Source organism: Palaemon carinicauda, chromosome 28, assembly GCF_036898095.1.
Source record: "Palaemon carinicauda isolate YSFRI2023 chromosome 28, ASM3689809v2, whole genome shotgun sequence".
Lineage (NCBI taxonomy): Eukaryota > Metazoa > Arthropoda > Malacostraca > Decapoda > Palaemonidae > Palaemon > Palaemon carinicauda.
In genome coordinates, this window is record NC_090752.1 from 23,674,160 (window position 1) to 23,679,159 (window position 5,000).

At 36.8% G+C, this 5,000-nt stretch overlaps 1 protein-coding gene and 1 pseudogene across 1 annotated transcript in view; both read left to right on the forward strand.

Moving 5' to 3' along the window:
* LOC137621726 (putative neural-cadherin 2) overlaps window positions 1–5,000 on the forward strand; it is a 520,727-nt gene that overhangs the window by 170,598 nt on the left and 345,129 nt on the right. The gene's annotated exons all lie outside the window — the stretch shown is intronic.
* Window positions 2,359–3,732, forward strand: LOC137621354 (uncharacterized; annotated as a pseudogene).

The window sequence follows — 5,000 nt, forward strand, 5'->3', positions numbered from 1 at the left end:
TGTATAAGTATCAATCAGCTAAGAAGGTTTTAAGCTTCTCAGCACGTGATTTCAGTTTAAATTATTTAACCCCTTAAGGAAGTTCTTTCTTTTTTAGGTGTATCTTACACATCTTTAATAATACAAAGTTGAAAAAGAAGACGAGAAAAGAATACTACTTACTTTTTTCTAAAGTACACAGGAATATAAACAAGGCACACATGAATGGAAACAAGTACCAATGAATGTAAACAACAAGTTAAAAATATATGTAAAGAAGTACATATTATTGAAAACTTAAATCCATTCAATGCTCACTGAACTATTTTGTTGATTAAGAGTTGTAATTTTCTCTCAATAATTGACATTCTAACTGCAGTAGATTACATATAAATCCTGAACCAACAGATTGATTTTATTTTATATAATACTGAAAGAATTAGCTTTTCTGTAATGGTGTATGTAGGCAAAATTTTTAATAATATTCATATAAATGAATAGCCATGTCTTTAGTTCATTCTTTTATTTAATGCATATTTTAACAGAGATGACCTATCATTTTAATTTAAAATGTTAATACTCATCATTCACTTTGAGAAATTACATACAAAAGGGCATTTTGTGGGTACTCTCAAAATAGTTTGATTTAAGTCTTAAACTTTTATAATTTCCTTATTTCAATAATTCATATCATATTCTTCTTGAATTAATATCACTCAGGTATGAGGGTTTCAAGCTTCTCAGCAGTGATTACAGATATATCCTGAACCAACAGATGGATTATATTTTAGATAATACTAAATCAATTAGCCTTCTCGTGATGGGGTGTGTAAACACCCCGTGATGGCCATGTTTGGAAAAGCCAGTGGATATAGAGAGAGTCAATTTCCAAAAGTCTACTACCTACTCTACCTTAGAGGGATAGTACCACCATGATTGCAATGGCTCAAGAATTATCCAAATCTACTTGATGGAGCTGAGATCCTTGCAATTACTAGCAGGCAAACCGGATAGAATACCTAGAGTCTTACGTCTGAAGACTAGCCCACCCCTGGAATCAATGGGCCAACTTCTTGGAGATTGACGATGTCAAGGATTAATTGTTGTTTTATTTCTATTTTTTTGTTTTGTTTGCTAAATCAGGAGAGAGAGAGAGAGAGAGAGAGAGAGAGAGGAGAGAGAGAGAGAGAGAGAGAGAGAGAGAGAGTGAGAGAGAGAGAGAGAGAGAGAGAGAGAGAGAGAGAGAGAGTGTGTGTGTGTGTTAAAGAGCGAGAGGTAGTTAGTGTGATGATTGGTTGTTGTGGGAAAGACTATTGGTATAACAGAGGTTGTTTGTTTATGTTTTTAGCTAGGTTTGGACAGTGGCAAATGTCTTAGGCGAATGCTCTTTTTGATTTGACTTTAGCAAGAGGCAGTTGTGATTTGAGTGCTGGATATATTTTATATTATTTCGACCAGCGCAGAAGTGTTTGTCTATTTCAACAGTCATAATTCCTCCTTTGCAGAGATTAAATTAATTTTTATGAATACTGACTAATTGTTAATGACCTGGATTGTTTTGAAGGACCTGATTTGATTATTCTGAATGATTATGACGATGATGATGGTGATGATATAAAGTGCCCAAATCAAGAGAGGCAGGTGTAACAGATTGCCACAAAGGTATCTGTCTGCCACCGAGGTATTGTGCAAAGTGTTGCATCTGCCAGAGAGTTGCAACATTGGGCTAAAAGGACTGTTGCCCCTTGTGTGGACAAAAGGGACCACACATAAACAAATATTTGTGTATTTTATTTTTGATAGTTGTGTACGGGCACGTACAGTTATATATTTTTCCCATTGTTCTATGGTATGGTTATTTTTGTTTGTATTTTAGTATTTAAGTTGATAATTAGTTTTAAGTATGGTTAATCTTTTGATTAATGATTCAGTTTAGTTTTAAGTTTATAGCTTTTAAAGATTGGGTATAGATAATTGATTCATTTGAATGCAGTTGATTTCAGTGTCAAGGGTTTTGTTGTAAGGAAATAGTTTTAAGGCTATGCTTTGTTTTTATTTCCCTTCTGTCCAAGAGTCCAGTTGATAACATAAGGGGAAAGTTTGTGTTTTAGGACAATTTGTTTGTTAGAGTGATTCAAGGGTGTTAGGTTTGTTGTTGCAACATACCGCCACATTATTTTGGCGCCCGAACAGGGACTGTCGAGGTGGGATTGAAAGCTGGACTCTTGGACAAAGGACTGAATTAGGATAAGAAATTAGATTTAAGAGTGAAAAAATGAAGAGCAAAACAAATTATTAAGGGAGGAATTACGGCTGAGTAAAGGGCGTGAGGAGAAGTTTCTGCACGAGAATAAGAGGTTAAGTTTTGAGAATGAGGAGATGCGGAAGGAACTGAAAGCTCTAAAGGGAACTGTCGAGAGAGTGGAAGAGGGTGTTGAGATAAGGATGTGTGAAAATGAGGAAGGAATGGAAGCTATGATGGGGCAAGTAATGGGAATGATGAAAACGTCCATGGGTGAAAGTGCAGTTGGAGGAGTGACCTTAGCTTCGGGTAAAGGGTTGATAGTGGAAGAAAAGGGTAAGGTAAGTTATAATGGGGAAGGGAATGATAGTGAGATTGAAGATAAGGGGATTAGGCATATTAAGGAAAAACAGAAATGTGATAAGAAGAAGGAGAAGAAAGGTAAAAGTAATGTGAAGAGGGGAAAAAAAAGGTCAGCATGAGAGTGAGGATGATCATGAATGGGTGAAAGTGGTATGTAAGAAAAAGGGTATGAAGAGAATTGTTAAAGATAGGAACTTGAGCATTGAATTAGATTCGTTATATTCAAATGAGTAAAAAGAAAACAAGAGGGATTAGGCAGTGAAGATAGTAGTGAAAATGAAGTTGAAGTTTGTAAGAGAGTGGTTATGAGAGAGGTACCGATGTGTGAAAGGTTCAATGTACATAGCAGTAGAGATGTGTATGACTTTTTCAGGGAGTATGAAAGGTTCTGTCAGGCTAAGTATGGTGATAGTAAGAGAGTTTGAGTTAGGGAGTTAGGGGAATATTTGACAGGGTACTTGTTGACGATGTATGATGTGATAATGAGAGTAGGTGATGTTTATTATGAAAGTGTGAAATAGAGAATAATTGAACAGGTAAAACGTATGAAAGGGAGTGTTAGGTATGAGAGTAAGAATGATTTTGATGAAGCACGGATGAATGTAAGAGAAGCAATATCAATATATGTATGTGGGTTGGAACCGTTAGCTAGTAGGAAGTATGGGGATGAAGGCATAAATGAGAATAAGGAAATAATGAAGAAGTTTTTGGCCACTGTGCCTGAGAATGTTACCAAGTTTATTAATTTGAAACAGAAAGAGAAAATGAGGTGGACGAAGGAAAGATTGACCTAGGATGATATTTTAGAGATAATTGAGGACTACGAATTAGATAGATATATGAAAGAAAGTAAATCTGTGAATGTGAGAACTGGAATGGAAGAAAGTGAACCAGAATTTGTTAGTGTTAGAGATGCTGTTATGAGAGGACAAATAAGGGTAGCTGATAGTGTGGTAGATAGGAGTGTTAGGGCGAGTAATGTGGGAATACCTGTTAGGGCAACTGAAGGTTTTAGGCAAGGGAATCAGGTTTGGAGAGATAGGACTGTTAGTGCGCAGGGAGGTAGTTCAGGTAGTTGTGTCTGTGAAGAGAAGTGTTATAGGTGTGGGAAAGTAGGACATAAAAAAATAAGTGTAGATGGGCATTAGGAGCATGTTTCTGGTGTGGAGAGACAGGGCATCGTATTAGTGAGTGTAAGAAAGAGAAAGTGGTTAAGTTTTATCGGTGTGGTATGACTGGACATATAGGGAGTGGATGTAGGAGTAATCGTATGGATGTGATTTGCGGCAATTGTGGTCAGAATGGACATTATGCAAGGATGTGTAGGGAACAGCATGCTAAATGTACTGAATGTGGTGTAGATGGGCATAAGGCTAGGGTTTGTAGGAAGAAGGGATTAGGCCAGCCAGGATGTTTGGGAAACTAGGTAGTCAGAGGGTTCAACTGGGTGAATCCTCCTGTTTGTGTGGAAGGAGTAGGATCAATGTTCGTGAGAATGGGATGAATAATTAGTTGAAAATGAGTAAGAATGAACCTAGTATGCATGAGAAGTTATGGTTAGAAAATAAACAATTAATGTTAGTTGAATATAGGAAAAAGAAGCGTTTGAAATTTAGTCAGGAAAAGTACAAGGGGAATTTATAGGTATAAGTAGGAATCTGAACATGACAAGGGTGTAAATGTACAGGTGAGTATGGAAGATAAAGATGTTGATACAGATGAATCATGGCTTAGTATGAATGATACCTTTAGTGTGTGTGGTTTCTCCTGTAAAAGAAAGTATGACGAATGCGAGAATGAGAGATAAGAGTAAGATAAGTGGTATGAAAATCTTCTATTAAAGTAGAAAATGGTGTTGATGAAATGGAGGAATTACTGACAGATGTAAGTGAGATTTTAGGGCCATCTGATAGTGAGGTAGATGGGATAGTGCATGATATATTAGATGATAGGAGTATAGATGGGAATCGGAATAGGACAATGAATGAGAGCGATATGGAAGAAGTAAATGAGAGAGCATATGAAGGCCCAGTTACTTGAAACAGAGGTCCTGTTCCCGACTGCACCTGGGTTATGAAAAAATAAAATAAAATCGGGTAAGTGTTGTTTAAGAAGGATTTGGCAAAGTAAGGGGGGAAATGGGCTAATTTTTTTTTCTATTTTTAATTATTTTTGTTGTTGTTTGCCAATCCGATAAAGAGAGAGAGAGAGAGAGAGAGAGAGAGAGAGAGAGAGAGAGAGAGAGAGAGAGAGAGAGAGAGGGGGGGGGGGGGTAGTTAGTGTAATGATTGGTTGTTGTGAGAAAGACTATTGGTATAACTGAGGTTGTTTGTTTATGTGTGTTTAGCTCGGTCAGGACAGTAGCAAAAGTCTTGGGTGCATACTCTTTTTTTATTTGAATGCAGCAAGAGTCAGT